This window comes from Piliocolobus tephrosceles, chromosome 1 (assembly GCF_002776525.5).
Source record: "Piliocolobus tephrosceles isolate RC106 chromosome 1, ASM277652v3, whole genome shotgun sequence".
Classification (NCBI taxonomy): Eukaryota; Metazoa; Chordata; class Mammalia; order Primates; family Cercopithecidae; genus Piliocolobus; species Piliocolobus tephrosceles.
Window position 1 is genome coordinate 75,825,527 of NC_045434.1, and position 17,605 is coordinate 75,843,131.

The 17,605-nt window shown below is 32.7% G+C and overlaps 1 long non-coding RNA gene across 1 annotated transcript in view; it reads right to left on the minus strand.

The window, feature by feature from the left end:
• Positions 1-320: 320 nt before the first annotated feature.
• LOC111537012 overlaps positions 321-17,605 on the minus strand; it is a 99,393-nt gene continuing 82,108 nt past the window's right edge. Inside the window, exons 2-3 of the long non-coding RNA XR_002729883.1 lie at positions 4,998-5,085; positions 321-402 (exon numbers count right to left, since the gene is read on the minus strand). This is a non-coding gene — a long non-coding RNA (uncharacterized LOC111537012). The remainder of the gene's footprint in view (positions 403-4,997; positions 5,086-17,605) is intronic.

The following is a 17,605-nucleotide window of genomic DNA, read 5'->3' on the forward strand; positions in this document are numbered from 1 at the left end:
AGAAGAAAACAAAATTTCTTGGGCAAAACTAAGTCATTCTCATATGTTGGGAAACTAGAAACCTGGCTGCCTTATGCAAGCAGTGATTCATTAATACTAATTGGTGCTTTTTTTTTTTTCCATGCAAGAGAGAAAATTGTTCTAGATCCTAATCATTCCTTATTACAGTAACAGCAGTCTGTATTTAATCGGCTACTCAACTTTTCAGTTACAGAATCAGCTAACCAATAATTAAAAGACATTTAAGTCTTAGAGGGAAAGAAAAACAAATACTAACGACAAACAGAAAGCAGAAATTGCCAACCATGCTTCCCTCACCTTGGGTGCTCCCACTTCTGCAATCCTGCTGTCAACTTCACTCAATTCGTTTCAGGGAAATGGAAAAACTGCTCCTTCTCCATTCTAAGGTTAAAGAATAAGAATAAGCATGTGACATTCACAATTACACAAATGTCTAAATATGTTAGGATGGAATTATAATTTTCTCTTTATATTTAATGTTGTGTCTTTGAATATAAAATTAATACATATTTATGTGAGAATTTTGAAAAATATAAAGTATGTATGAAGAAGTAAAAAGCCTTGCTGCAGAGAGGTATACACTATTAATAGTATACTGTGTTTTCTTTCACTCTTTTTTCTATATTTACATACTTTTTTTTTTTTTTTGATGGAGTTTTGCTCTTTTTTGCCCAGGCTGGAGCGCAATGGCACGATCTTGGCTCACTGCAACCTCCGCCTCCCGGTTCAAGCGATTCTCCTGCTTCAGCCTCCCGAGTAGCTGAGATTACAGGTGTGCACTACCGTTCACAGTTAATTTTGAATTTTTAGTAGAGACGGAGTTTCTCCATGTCGGTCAGGCTGGTCTCGAACTCCCGACCTCAGGTGATCTGCCTGCCTCTGCTTCCCAAAGTGCTGGGATTACAGGTGTGAGCCACCATGCCTGGCCCATACTTTTTTATTAAATGTATACATACAATTTTGTTAATGATTAGAAAATTGAGGCAAGACTGTGAGTTGAAAAGCACTCAGGTTCTATAGTTGGACTGCATGGGGAAAAATTCTGATTACGTCTCTTTTTACATGTGTGTCTTTGGGCCAGTCACTTAACCTCTCTGAGCTTCAGTTTCCTCACCTGTAAACTGGTAGTAAAAATAGCACATATCACATGAGGATATTTTACAGAATGAGTAAGATAAATATCTGTCATGTAATAAACAATCAGCAGATGTCAGCTACAGTAAAGTTTTTTAATCTGATTTTTTCCAGTTGAACACATATCACCGTCATTGTCTCTGTATCTAAAAAATGCTGAGAACATCACTTTAAATAGGTCTATAATATCCTATTACATGGGTGTTCTGTCTTGAAAATTTCCCTTATTGGACATTTTAGATAGTTTTCATTTTTTCACTTTTACAAATAGTATTGTTGTGAACCTCCACTGATTATTCTCTCTGATTATAAGGAGATTTATTATATTTTGAAATACTGAATTAAAAGGATTAAACTTTTAAAGCTCCTTGACACATATTACTCAAGTGACTTTCAAAAGTAAGTTCTCCTTCCCTCCAGTAAGCTGTGCAGTCTCTGGTTTACCACATTTAACAATGCTGGTGATAATCATATGTCAACATGTTTGTTTGATTGGATATGTGAAAAATGTATTGTACTGATCATTCAATTAGAAATTACTTTATTATTAAAGAATCTAGACATGTTAAATCACTTCAGAGTGTATTTCTATGTCGTATTTTTTTGTGAATTGTGCAGTCATTCATGTTCCTTGCTCATTTTTCTGTTGTAGTGTTGTTTTATTGATTGTTCAGTAAGATTTATTAAGCAAGCATATTTCTATTTTCCAATTAAATACTACAAAATATTTTTAGTGCTTTTTGTCTTTAAACCTTGATTTTGGTCTTTTTTTAGGTAGTGAGTTTGGGATTTTCAGGTAGCTAAAACTATTCTTTTTTTTCTTTCCTTTGTGGTTTCTTTCTGTTTTCCATGTTGCAATGGCCTTTTTCATCAAACTTGTTTTAGCCACTTCTCAGAAACAACCAACACAATTCACCAGTGTCATGAAGAGTTGTTTCTCATGCAACAAATATAAAGCAAGAAATTCTCATTTTCATACAAATAAGAAAGTATACATTTCCATTAGTAACTTCATATTTGTCAAGATAGTTCCAGGATTTCCTTCATCTTGCTAGTATCTTCATGCTATTTACTAGTTATGGTGGCCAATTAGAGTAAACTATGTCAACTTCCAAATATGAATTTCTTTGTAGAATTTCTCCTTTGAAAATTTTTATAATAAAGAAAGACCCCAATTTGTTTTTCTAATAATGTTAGGGATGAAGTTGATAATGGTGTGTGTAAGAATAGTTCTTGAATAAAAGAATGGCCTAGATTAAAAACAAAAGTGCACTTGTTAGTGCCATAATAACTTTATGGAATGAGACATTGTAAATAACGTTGTAGCTCAGCAAGAGTTCAATGGTGAAAACAGCTGTGACTGACTTGTCAAGGTTATCCTGGGAATGTGAGGCAAGGGAGAGGCGTGTGTGCCCAGTGGATAGCCTCTTATTGGTTCCTTTTAGAATGTATTCTATGTCTACAGTTTTATAAAGAAAACTTGTTTTTGTTTGTTTTGTTTCATAATGAACTGTTTTGATTTATAATGAATTGTTTTGTTTTATTTAAAAAAAAACTAAAACAACTTTTTTTTAATAAAAAAAAAATCCTAAACAAAAACAGACAATCCAAAAGCTCCCATGAGTTATACTCTTCTCCAACCAGCCCTGGGGTACTCAATATGTGGCTTTTTGAGACTAATACACTTCCCTAAGCCTCCTTCTGGATTAGTTTCAGGTCTTATTAAAATAAGGACTCCTTTACTTAAAGTGTTAATTTCTCTGTCAAAATGGTAAATGCAATTTCTCAAATGAATTGTAGTAGCTGTTTAGTGGGTTGTCAGATTACAGATCATATGTCAGAATGATGCTATGTGAGTCTAGGGCACACTTAAAAAAAAAAAAAAAAAAAAAAAAAAAAAACAATTATAGACACATCCCTGGGTGAAGGAGTCAGAAAGGAATAGACTAGTGTTGGAACATGCCTTGAAATCAAGTATGATACCCAGATGATGCTAAAACCATCTTTACAGTATCTCCTTCAGGTAGTTGTCTCGCCCAGGCTTGAATACCACCAGATACTATGAGCTCTCATGCTATGAGAACTTGCATTTCTAAAACTCCTGCCTTTACACAGCAACCCAGAGAAGGATTTTTTTTTTTTTTTTCCTATTTAAAGATGGGAAAATTAGCTCAGAGTAGTTAAATGGCTGAACCAGTATTTGAAATCAAATATGTACAATTTTTTAAACTGATGCTGTAACTCCCAGTGTTACCACCAACCTGAACCCCCAAATTTATGAAAGAATAAATTTTTTCTCTTTTTGCTTAAGAACCTTGTTTAATGAATCAAAATTTATTTTACTGATTTGAATAAACTGAAAGATAAATCAATTATGCTTCATAAAAGGCAGTTTTTTTATTTTCAAACAGTTCAGGAAGTGTTTCTCCTTTACCCTCCAATATACTCATTTGACCTGTTAATATTGCTGCAAAATCAGTCTTAGCTTGCTTTAATGACTAGTCAAGACTAATATGAGTTGCTGTATTGATTGCCTATGTAAAATCTGCTAAAAGATTTGAGAAGCATTTTGAGCTTTTAAATAAGTGAAGCATCTCTAAGTTGCCTCAATCTTATTCATTTATTGAATTAGCATGGAAAACTCTATGAAGACATGGAATAATTTAGTTCCTTAATGTTTCCACACAAACTAGAATTTAAATACTATTCTTTCCATGTTAGCTGATAGGTGCATTCTACAATATGCCCACGTGGTTTGTATGTAATTCTATACTTCCGAAAAACTATAGTTTGGTCCACAGCTAGATACTAGCAAAAGGAAATTGAGCAGTAAGGCTTGTAATGACCAGTTTGCTCATGAAACTCCCTTTTTGTAGTTATCAAATGAAGATTTCCTAACAAGTGATTTAAAGCAACATTTGCCAAGTTTAGAGCCTACTCAAACCTTGTTGATTTCAAGTTCTGGCCCAAACTGTAGTCATTGGTTTTGTTGGCAAAATAGGACTTTCTGTTTCTTAGAAAATCAGCAGTAAAAATCTTCTTGTACATTTAAATTGCTTTACAAAACATTTTGATGAGTTAAGTATAAATGAAATAGAAACATAAGGCTTACATTTCCCTTAAACACACAAGAGATTGTAAATAAAGGGAAAATGTTCATGGAAACATGTTTGGGAATATGCTAAAACTTTGAAAAATACTTATGGACATTTGATGAGCCCAAGTGCAGCTGGATCTTGCTCAGCCATGACTCTTTTTTTTTAAGATAATGGATTATAAAGAAAAACATATATTAATAATTCACATAAGGGATGATAGCAATGGAAGAAAAAAATCCCTCTGCATTACTTATCCAGATGGAAAAATTCTGACAAACTTGAAAAAATAAAAGATGAGAAAATGGAAAAGTTTTATCTTTCACATAACACAGTTGCTTTTCCTGCAAAACACAACAGAATTACAAAATCCAGATGATTAAAAATGTGGAGGAATAACTGAGTATCAGGTATGGCTGTCAAACTGAATTGGTTTCTATTCTCAAACTGATCTGAAAACTAGAACTTTTCACATTGATATACATGGGAGATTATATACATATGCATACATGTAGAGAGGGAGAGAAAGAGTGAGAATCTAGAATTTAAAACCTTTACAGAAAATACAATTAAAAACACTTAAAATGTCCACTGGGTGCAGTGACAAGTCTGTTATAGAGGCTGAGTCAGGAGGATTGTTGGAGCCTAGGATTTGGAGTCCAACCTGGGCAATATATTGATACCCCATCTCTAAAATAATAAAAATAATAAAATAAAATAGAAATTTAAAATCCTCTTAATCTGTACCTGTGTAAGAAAATCTGACGTTTGGACCTCTCCCGAATGTCTTCTTACTTGAATCAATGCAAGGTTCATGCTTTCAAATACCTGTAGACTTGATAAGTTACAATGAAAACTTTGATGAAAAGTCTCATGTTGGTAATTCTTAAATCAGGATTGAAAGTCCTTGGATTTCAGTAACCTGTTCTTTGGGTAACTCTTAAAGGATATTCAATGAATTAACACTCCCAAATATCATGTACATAGAGCAAGTTCAGATTTCCTCCCTGAAATAAACCACAGCTTAGTTGAAACTAATATAGCTCATTCACTCTTGTATTCACTCATTTAATATATAATTATTTGCACCCACTCCTGGTGCTAGTCACTATATTGGCTAGCCACTAAAAAAAGTACACAGTATGATCTCTGTGGTACAATAAAAAATATATATTTGGTCTTTGTTTCTAGTTCTTGGCACAGAGCTTCTAAACCACTTGGAATTTTCTGGGTGATAAAAGTGTCTTCTGTTATTCATAGTGAGCCTGTTTGTAACATACCTGAGCTTAGGCTAACAAGGTGACTCACAGTGGGGTCTTTGACAGTTTCCAGGGAGAAACTGGCCACTCCAGAAATAATGCCAAGCACTTGAATATAGAGTTGAAACTTTCAGCACCACTTTCTGGCCTCCAGGAAAGAGAAGGGGGCTGCTGATTGATCTCAAATCCCATGGCCAGTGATTTAGCCAATCATGCCTATGTAACAAACATCCAGATAAAACTCTGAAACAACTAAGCTCAGGAAACTTCTGGGTTGGTAAAAATAATGATGCTCTAGGAAGGTGGTATGCCTACAGAAGACATGGAAGCTGTGTATCCCCTTTACTTCCTCAACAAATATCTTGCCCCATCTGTATCTTCCATTTGGTTATACGATACAGTGCTTTCAGTGATTTCTGTAAGTTCTGTGAGTGATTCTAGAAAATCATCAAAAGCGAAGGTGGGTCATGGGATCCCTTGAATATGGTCAGAATGACAAGTAACCTAAAGATGCTGGACTTGCTGCTAGTATTTGAAGTGAGGACAGTCTTATGGTGGACTGAGTCCCTTAACCTGTGGAGTCTGTGCTGACTCCAGGTAGTTGGTGTTACAAGTGAATAGAATTGTTGGACACTCAGCCTGTATAAGAAAATTGCTGTTGAACATACCCTCAAGAGCTTCCAGCTTAGTAAAGGTGACAGACACATTCCTTGAGGAAGAGAAAACTACAAACCAGTCTCACATGTGAATATCAATTTGAAAATCTTAAATGAAATATCAGCAAACAACTAGCAGCAAATCAAGAATCCCACATTCTATTTAAGAAGGGTTCACTCCAGGAAAGCAAAGAATTAGCAGAGACAAGGATAAAGATCATATGATATATTCGTAAATGTGAACAGGCATTTAACAAAAATTCAATACACATTCATGTTAAAAAAATTCAATCATAATATTAATACAATATATATTTTACATTTCAATGTAAAATGAGTTTAACATGAATATTCATTAATGTTAAAAGGGCATATAGTTCGATTATATATCATTGTTTTTTAACATGCTGAGTCAATTTGTGTGTATACATATTTTATGTATGTATGCACATATGTATATATGTGCACAACTAATATGTATCAATACCAAAGAAAATTACCAGTCATGGAAAAAGGTACAAAACTACAACAATTTAATGAGGATAAACATCAATACATCAAATGGATCCAGAAAAAAATTTGCTAAATTTGTAAATTAATTTAGGAAGAATTTTTGTCTTTATGATGTCGAGTATTACCATGCAAGAATATATTTAACCTTTCTATTTCTTCAAGCCTAATTTGTGCCATTCAGTGTGTCTTACATATATGTATGTATTTATGTATTTTTCAACCACAAGACCAACATCTTCCTTAATAGACAGACATTGGATTTTTTTCCAATAATGTCAAAGAAAATAAGGATGTTCTTTATTTTTACTTTTATTTAATATTGTATAGATGTAATAGCCAATGCAAATAGCCAAAAGAAAGTAAAGGCAAAAAGTTAGAAAAAGGTAAAATTATCTCTACTTGCAGATAATATGATAGTACATATAGAAAAACCTGAAAGTATCAATTCAATACTAACATAAGCAAAATAATATAGTAAAATAAGGAGTTATGAAATTATAAAAATTAATAGTCTTCAATATATTAAAACCATTAAAGAAGATACAATGGAAGAAATGCTCCATTTGCTCTTGTCGCCCAGGCTGGCGTGCAATGGCACGATCTTGGCTCACCGCAATCTCCACCTCCCAGGTTCAAGCGATTCTCCTGCCTCAGACTTCTGAGTAGCTGGGATTACAGGCGTGCGTCACCATGCCCTGCTAATTTTGTATTTTTAGTAGAGGTGGCATTTCTCCATGTTGGTCAGGGTGGTCCTCCTAATTTACAAATTTAATGAAATATTTTTTCTCTATCAGTTTGATTTATTGATGTTTATCTTCATTAAATGTTGTAATTTTGTGCCTTTTCCCATGACTGGTAGTTTTTTTTTGTATTGATATATATTAGGTGTGAATATTTTGGGGGTACACATGATATTTTTATACTTATATAGGATGTGTAATTATCAAATTAGGGTAATTGGGATATTGTTGCCTCAAATATTTACTTTAGTTTTGGGAACACTACAAATCTCTTCTTGCTAGTTTGAAATATACAGCAAATTGCTGTTAACACAACCTTAAACATACCACTGGGCTTATTTTTCCCCTTTGGGGCTAGACAAATAAACTATGAAGTTCATTAGAGAGAATAAAAAAGCAAGAATAGCTAGGAAATCCCAGAAAAATAAAAGCAAGAAATGAAGAATAACTTAAGCAGATATTAAAGCATATCACAAAGCCTTTATGGTTAAAATAGTGCAGTATCAGTACATAAATACACAGACCATTGTAACAGAAAAAACAATACATTGATCCACTTATGCAATCAAGAAAGGCATTATTGCAACCACTGATGACAAGGTGTATTATATATATAATATATATAACTGGATAGCATATGAGAAAGAAAATTAGATTTTTATTTTTTAAAGAAGGGAAGCACGCTTTATTTGTAGTGAACAATAATTCTAATTGAGTTGAATTATATTACTGTTGATCTTAGAAACTATAAAGGCTTTACATATTTCTCAGATGCATAATATAATCTGTAAGGTGATTACTATATGTAGAAAGAAAAGGATGAAAGAAACCAAAATTGGAAATGGTGTATGATAAAGGAAACCAGAAGTGAGTATATTCCCACTAATTTTGAAATTAGAATAAAAAAAATTAACTTCAGTTTGTTTAGCATAAGAGCATTTGCATTGCAGGCTTTTTTGATATGTAAAATAATGCATGTAAAGTTCTAGTATTGTGCTCAATAAAAGTAATATTACTGTTGGATTTCATATCCCCTGAAATTCTCAAAATAATATGTATATATAACTCCTGACAGATTAACATAATATACATGTATTTAAATTTTTATTTTTAAAAATCAATTTACTCCAGATACTGAGATCCTGTTATAATTTATTTTCACTTTTATATAAATTTTTAATTTTATAATAGATTGGAACTTACAGAAGCATTGTGAAGATAGGACAGAGGGTTCAATGTACTCCACATGCCATTCCCCTAATTATTAACATCTTATGTTAGAATGGTAGATTTGTTACAATTAACAAACCAATATTAATACATTTTTATTAATTAAAGTCCATACTTTATTCAGCTTTCTTTAATTTTTACCTAGTATTCTTCCTTCTTTTCCAACATCCTATATAGGATGCCACATTACATTTAGTTATCATGTCTCCTTAGGCTTCTAGAGTGTTTCAGACTTACCTTGTTTTTGATGACTTTGATAGTTTTGAGAAGGCATTTGAAGAATGTCCCTCAATCAAGATTTAAATTGTTTTTCTCATGCTGTGACTGAGGCTATGTGATTTGTCAGGAATGATTAAAAAGCTAAAGTATTTCTTTTAATTACATCATATAAAGTGTATATGCTAATGTGAATTATCACTGCTGATGTTAATCTTGACCACCTGGCTGATGTAAAGTTTGCGTTTTCCACTGTAAAGTCAATATTTTCCCCCTTTCCATACTAGACTATTTAGGAGAAAGTATCTATTACAGCCCACACTGTAGGAGTGGGGAGTTAAGCTCCACCTCCTTGAGGTCAAAGTAACTACTTTATATAAATTATTTGGACTTATTCTGCATAGTAGGTTTGTTTAATCTCCCCAATTCCTTATTTTTTCAATTATGTATTCATATTAATATAGACTCATAGATATTTATCTTATACTTTTGTTGATAATTCAATACTCTTTCATTTATTTCATTGCTTCAATTGTTCCCCCATTGGAGCTCTTTCAGTTGGCTTCTATGGTCCATTGACATATCTACATCATTGTGGGATTTTCTTTTGTTTAGCATTTTTTTGTTTTCTGGTAATACAAAATGCTACAGGCTTACCTTGCGTATTTTTCTGCCCCAGTTCTATGAATAACCAATGTAAATGAATCACCAATGTAAACAGTAAAATGACTTTTTCCAAAAAATTTTCCTTTTTACTGGAAAATGTTATTTAAAAAACAAGATCTGGGTACTAGGTGGTATGCTTATTTCTACTGGGGTGTCATTGCTTCTAAGTCCTCTTAGCTGAAAAAGTAAGAGAAACATGCGTATACCAACCCATATATACTTCTTCTTTTTTTTGAGACGGAGTCCCACTCTATCACCAGGTTGGAGTGCAGTGGTGGAATCTCAGCTCACTGCAACCTCCACCTCCTTGGTTCAAGCAATTCTCCTGCCTCAGCCTCCTGAGTAGCTAGGAGTACAGGCACAGGCCACAACGTCCAGCTATTTTTTGTATTTTTAGTAGAGATGGAGTTTCACCATGTTGGCCAGGATGGTCTCGATCTCTTGACCTCGTGATCCACCTGTCTCAGCCTCCCAAAGTGCTGGGATTACAGGTGTGAGCCACTGTAGCTAATTAGGAGTTCATACTGCTGTCTCCAACTGTAATCCATTACCACAGGGATGATTATATCCTCATCCTCTTGTTTATATTTAAGGTTGCACTCCAACAGCAGGAAGCCTGGATCCTACTCTCTTCTATCCATTTACTTACTTGTTCAATTACAACGTGTATGTATAAAAGTATCAGAACTCTTCATTTGTATTCCCTAGGAAACCATTTCATCAGCTAGAGTACAGTGCTTTATGTACTGCTCTTTAGTTCTTTAGCTCTTATTCTCACACACTACTCAGTTCCAAAATTACTTAGGTCAGCACCTTTTTGCTTACCCACTTCAGTAAGTTTGTTTTATACATTTACAATAGAGTTGGTTTGCTTTGTCATATTCTGCATTTCATTCTGGTATCCTCTAACCCATCAAATGATTCTTTGAAAGTTTGCACGGATTAAGTTGATATAGGTTTTGACAATACATATTGCTATTTATTCACTATTATAGTATTACATAGAAGAGTTTCACTACCCTTAAAAATCTATACTTCACCCATGTGTTTTGTCTATCATTAGTTTTGAAAAGTTGTCATCTATTTTTACTTCAAATACGTATTCTGCTGCTTCTCTCTTGTTTTGGTATTTCAACTATACATATGTTATACTTTTAAAAACTGCCTCATAATTTTTGGATATGCTGCTCTGGTTTTATTTTCTTTTCTTCTTTTCAATTTAGGAAGTATTTATTCACATTAATATATCTTCAAACTCATTGAGTTTTTCTTTGCCCGTGTGCAGTCTATTAAGGAGCCTATCAAAGACATTCTTTAAAAATAAATTTTTAAAGTTTTTTACTTTTTTAAATTTATTTTTTATTTGTAAAGATGGTGTCTTGCTATGTTGTCCAGGCTGGTCTCAATTCTGGCCTCAAGTAATCCTCCAGCCTCAGCCTTGCTTATTTCTGTTACAGTGTTTTTTATTTCTAGCATTTTAAAAAATTCTTTCTTTGAGTTTACACATTTCTGCTTACATTACCCATCTGTTCTTACCTGTTGTATACTTTTTTCACTAGATCCTTTATTATATTAACTGTAGTTATTTTGTTCCCTCCCTGAAAATTGCAACATCTGTTTCATAATAAAGCATGGTTCTGATATTTGATTTCTCTTCAGACCATTTTATTTATTCCCATTTGTCATGCTCATAATTTTTTAAAACTAGATATGTTGTTTCAGGTAATAGGGACTGAGGTTAATAAGGTTTTAGTGTGAGGATTTTATTTCCTTCTTTCTACTTACTCTGAGTTTAAGTTGACCCTTTTTTCCAAGCTTCATAAATTGGAAGCTTATATTATTGATTTTAAACATTTGTTTTTTTCAAACATACACATTTCAACTTACACATTTTTTCTAAGTAATGTTTTAGCTTCATCTTGCAAATTTTGATATATTTGTATTATTCAATTATTCATGTTTTAACTTTCTTGTTTCTTTTTTATCTGTAAATTGTTCAGAAGTGTGTTGACTAATCTGCAAATACTTGAAGATTTCTATATATCTTACTGTTATTAAATTCTAAGTTAATTCTATTAACTTAGGGAACTCACTTTCTATGATTCGAGTCTTTTGAATTTTATTGAAACAGCTAAATACAGTCTTTCTTGCCAAATGTTCTGTATCTACATCAAAAGAAAGTTGCAATAGTGTTCTGGAATTATCAATTAGTTGATAATATTGCTCAAATCTTATATATTCCTACCACTTTTTTCTTCTTCTAGTTCTACTAATTATTTAGAGAAGGGTGCTAAAGCCTTTAATAGATACAATTGATTTAACTTTAGATTTATAAACTTTTGTTTCATATATATTTAAGTTCTATTATTTTGTTATACAGTTGACCCTTGAACAATATAAAGGTTGGGACACTGACTCCTAGTACAGGTGAATATCCATGTATACATTTTGCCTCCTCCAAAACTTTACTAATGGCTTACTATTGACTGGAAGCCTTACCAATAACATGAACAGTCTATTAACATATATTTTGTCTGTTATATGTGTTATAAACTGTATTCTTACAATAAAGTAATGTAGAAAAAGGAAAATTAAATTAAGAAAATCACAGGGAAGAGAAAGCGTATTTACTATTCATTAAGTGGAAGTGGATTCTCATAGAGGTTTTCATCCTCATCATCTTCGTATTGAGTCGGCTGAGAAAAAGGAGTTCGTCCTGCTGTCTCAAAGATGGCAGAGGAGAGAAAAAAGTCTGCATAGAAGTGGACCCACACAGCTTAAACCCATGTCTTTCAAGTTAAAATTGCAATAATTTTGTTGAATTGATCTTTTCAATATTGTGAAATGACTGTATTTATCTTTGATAATACTTTTGTATTAATGTCTCCTTCTTTCTTGATATTTGTATGGAAATTATTTTACTATCTTTTTACTTTCAAACTGTATATGTCTTTATATAAAAAGGACATCTGTTTTAGACAACTTACAGCTGAATATTGTTCCCATATCCAGACTGACATCTCTTTTAATTGTAACAATTTATTTACATTAGTTATTAATTTACGTTGGTTATTAGTTAGCTATTGATATGACTGGGATTAAATCTACATCTTGTCTTTGGTTTTCAATTTGTCCCTCTCTTTTTTAATCTTTTTTTCTTTTCTTTTCTTAGGATAATCAAGCATCTTTTAGAATCCCACTTTTCTATCCATTGACTTTTTAGATATATCACTGTGTACTGTATTTTCAGTTGTTTCTCTTGGAGAGCAATGTGCATACTTAAATTATCATAGTCTACCCAGTATTAATATTGGAATACCTTATAAATACATAAAAACATTAAAACAATATAAATCAATTCATAGTCCCTTTTATAATTCTCACTGTTATTGCTATATATTTTGCTACTATATACAGATATAAATATACAGATTATAAGTATGTGTTACATATATACATATTTTTCTGTTTATATATTATTAGAAATACACTATTATTTTTGCTTTAATAAGCCAATCAACTTTTAAGAAATTTAACAAAAAATGATAGTTTAAAAATGTTTTATTTCTTTTCAGTGTTCACTTTTTTGGTACATTTATCTGACTTAATTTCCTTTTAACCTAAAATTTCCTTTTAGCCCTTCTTATAGTACAAGTATGCAACAATTCTTTAATTTTTTTTTCTTTTAATCCAAACATGGTACTTCATCCTCTCTTCATTTTTGAAAGATTTTTTTCTGGATATAAAATTATAGGTTGACAGGGATTTTTATTGTTTTGGGTTTTTGTTTGTTTGTTTTTTGGAGGGTGGTAGCTTAAAAATACAGTTCTGTTTTATTATGAAAGGAATGTTTTTCATGAGATGTAGCCAACTTTTTACCATTGTTCCCTTGCAGGTAAGATGTAATAAGTACCTACCACTATCTCTGGCTACTTTCTTTTCTATTCTTTTTGAATTGACATATAATAACTCTACATATTTATAGGGTACATAGTGAGGTTTTGCTACATATTTTGTATAGTGATCAGATCCAGGTAATTAGCATATCCATCATCTCAAACATTTATCATTTCCTTGTGTTGGTAAAATTTAATATCTTCTTTCTCATTATTTGAAACTAGATGGATGGATGGATAGATAGGTAGGTAGGTAGGTAGATAGATAGATAGATAGATAGATAGATAGATAGATAGCACAGTTATCCTCCAGTGCTATATATCATTACAACTTATTCCTTGTATCTGGCTGTAATTTTGCATCCTTTAACAAATTTCTCCCCATTTCCCCTTCTCTGGGCACTTTCCAGCCTCTAGCATTCTCTGCTCTACTTTTTACTTCTATGAGATCCACATACTTGAGCTTCTGCATATGAATAAAAATATACAGTGTTTAGCTTTCTGTTAACATGCTTGCTTCACTTAACATAATGTCCTCCAGTTCCATTTAGGCTGCTACAAATGACATAATTCTATCTTTTTTATGGCTGAATAGTATTCCATGATGTATATATCATGTTTTTAAATATCTATTCATCTGTCGTTGGACACATAGGTTGATTCCATATCTTGACTATTGTGAATAACACTGCAATGAACATGGGGGTGTGCAGGTGTCTCTTTGGTATATTGACTTCCTTTCCTTTATGTTAATGGATTTTTTTTGTGTTCTTGATGGTAGCCATCTGAACTGGGGTGATATGATACCTTATTGTGGTTTTGATTTGCATTTCCCTGATTATTCATGATGTTAAGCATTTTTTGCATATATTTGTTTACCATTTGTACGTGTTCTTTCAAAAATGTCTGTTCAAATCATTTCCCCATTTTTAAACCAGATTTTTTTTTTTTTTTTTTTTTTTTTACTGATAGGATGTTTGAGTTTATTCTGTATTCTGGGTGTTAATTTCCCATTGGATGAATAGTTTGCAAATATTTTCTCCCATTCTATAGCTGCCTTTTCACTCTGTTTTTGATTGTTTTATTTGCCATACAGAAGCTCTTTGGTTTGATACAATCTCATTTGTTTATTTTTACTTTTGTTGCCTGTACTTGTGAGGTCTTCTTTAAATGTATTCCCCAAATCAATGCCCTAAAGTGTTTCTCCTATATTTTTTTTCTAATAGTTTTATAGTTTTTTGGTCTTACATTTAGGTCTTTATCCATTTTGAGTTTACTTTTGTATAGGATGACAGGTGCAGGCCTAGTTTCATTCTTCTGCATGAAATATCCAGTTTTCTCAGTACCATTTATTGAAGAGATAATCCTTTCCCTGATGACTGTTCTTGTCACCTTTGTCAAAAATCAGTTAGCTGTAGACACATAGATTAATTTATCCACCCAATGTTCATAAACCAGAAAAATGAATATTGTTAAAATGACCATACTACCCAATCTACAGATTCAATGCACTCCTATCAAAATACCAACGGCCTTCTTCACAGAAATAGATAAAAATCTTAAAATTTGTACGGAACCAGAAAAGACCTCAAAGGTCAAAGTACTCCTGAGCAAAAAGAAAAAAACTTGATCCATCATACTACCAGACTTTAAAATATACTAAAAAGTTGTATTAACTAAAACAGCACAGTACTGGCATAAAAACTGACACATACCTTCCTCTGCCTCTAGGGCTTCAATCAAGTGTTTTGAGATCATTTGATACTGTCACACGGGTGATAAAGTGCTGTTCATTTGTACATTTTCTTTCTTTATGCTTCAATTTGAATGCTTTCTGTTTAACTGTTTTAAAGTTCACTGGTCCTTTCTTCTTCATTTTTTAATCTAATGCAAATTTAATGTACCTATATTGTATTAGTCCATTTTCATGCTGCTGATAAAGACATACTTGAGACTGGGTAATTTATAAGGAAAAAGACTTAATGGACTCACAGTTCCACGTGGCTGGGGAAGCCTCACAATCATGGCAGAAGGTGAATTCACATCTTACATGGCAGCAGACAGGAGAGGAGAATGGGAACCAAGTGAAAGGGGATTCCCTTTATAAAACCCTCAGGTCTCGTGAGGCTTATTTACTACCATGAGAACAGTATGGGGGAAACTGCCCCCAAGATTCAATTATCTCCCACTGGGACCCTCCCATGACATGTGGGAATTATGAGAGCTACAATTCAAGATGAGATTTGGGTGAGGACACAGACAAACCACATCATATACATATTTGGGTCCTATGATTTCCACTTCATTCATTTTGAGTTTTTTATCTCTACTGATATTACCCATCACTTCAGCCATGTTATTCATTTTTTCTCTGCAGAACCTCTAGCCATCATAGTTATTTAAAATTCTTTGTCACCTAATAATTTTAATATCTACTGATTAATTATCCTTCTGATTATTGGTTACATTTTTCTGCTTCTTCATATATCTACTAATTTTTGATTGTATAATAAGTAAATGTACCTTAACTTGTCTTTTGTTTTATTTTCATAAAATGTATCCATTTTAATATTTTCCTTACTTATAGGACAAAACTTTAAAAGTGAGCATGACATAATTCTTGCTCCTAACACATATCAGTTTGCAAAAGTGTGATGTGTTTTCCAAGTCCCTTTAACTTGGTTGGAATTAATTCCAAACTCTTTATAGTATGTGACTGTGACTACTGAATTGTCTGCTCACCTCTATTAACCTTCCAGCTGTGTTTCTTTTTTTTTTTTTTTTTTGGCTTTGTTTTGTTTTTGTTTTTGTTTTTGATTTTAGTGTAGGCTTCTTGGTCTTGTAAAGTGCATTCACTATTATTGGTCAAAATGAAACTCAGAAAAATTTGCTTGCAGATTTTTCAGCCTCACAACATTATGAATCCCTCTTTGCAGCGATTTTTTTGTTTTTGTTTTGTTTGGCTTTGCTTTGTTTTGTTTCCAGACATTCTGGAAGCACTATATTCCAATCTCTGGCTTGTCAGCCAATAAGAATGACACTTTTTCCTTTAGCTTTATTTTCCGCACATGGAATAGACCAGGAGAGTCCTCATTGACAAGCTGGTTACATGTGGATCTCACCTAGTGTAACTCCCCTTCTTCAAGTTTCTGCCTTTTATTGTTTTGTTTTGTTTTTGTTTTGAGACAGAGTTTCACTCTCGTTGTCCAGGCTGGAGTGCAATGGCACGATCTGGGCTCACCACAACCTCCGCCTCCTGGGTTCAAGCGATTCTCCTGCTCAGCTTCCCAAGCAGCTGGGATTATAGGCATGCTTCATCACACCTGGCTAATTTTTGTATTTTTGGTAGAGACGCAGTTTCTCCATGTTGGTCAGGCTGGTCTGGAACTCCTGACCTCATGTTATCCACCTGCCTTGGCCTCCCAAAGTCCTGGGATTGAACGTGTAAACCACCGTGCCTGGCCAAGTTTCTGCCTTTTTATTCACTCTTCCATTCCTTCAAAGAGTTTTGTTCTGTTTCACTTTGTCTGGAATCTGTAATTGTTATTAGCAAGGTTACTAGAAGCTAAAGATCTTTTTAAAAAAAACTTTTATAGTGCCTACCATGGTTCTTGGTACATATTAGATGTTAGTAAATGAATAAGTGAGTGGAGAATGGAATACCTACAAACTCTTAGAGGAATATCTACATGGAATATGACACAGGCTTTCTGTTGTTAGCCATTTGTTTTTCTAAAATAAGTAAAAAATTCATGCTTTTGGTTCACATATAAAATTTGTCAACTCTCCTTTGCTATAGACATTAACCTCTCAAGCTAGAGTTGACACTAATCCAATTTTTTTGCTTGTTTTGTTGTCACTTCAGAGATGCAAACAGTGATTCATTATTACCTTCATTTGAGAATCAAAGAAAGTGGTTATACACATTTATTTTATCATATATTTGAAGAATGTGACAATTTCAAGTATAATAAATTTTGCCTTGAGATTTTAGTGTTTTATAACTAATCCACAACTTTATGTAAAATGAGGAAAGTCTGTCTGCATCATTAGAATATGGTACATATAGAATATATCAATGTAAATTTTCAAAGTTAAGTTTTTGGCTGAATCTTACATCACTTAAAAGAAGTACTGACTGTTTTATAATTTTTAAATAATTCCAGTGATAATTAGCTA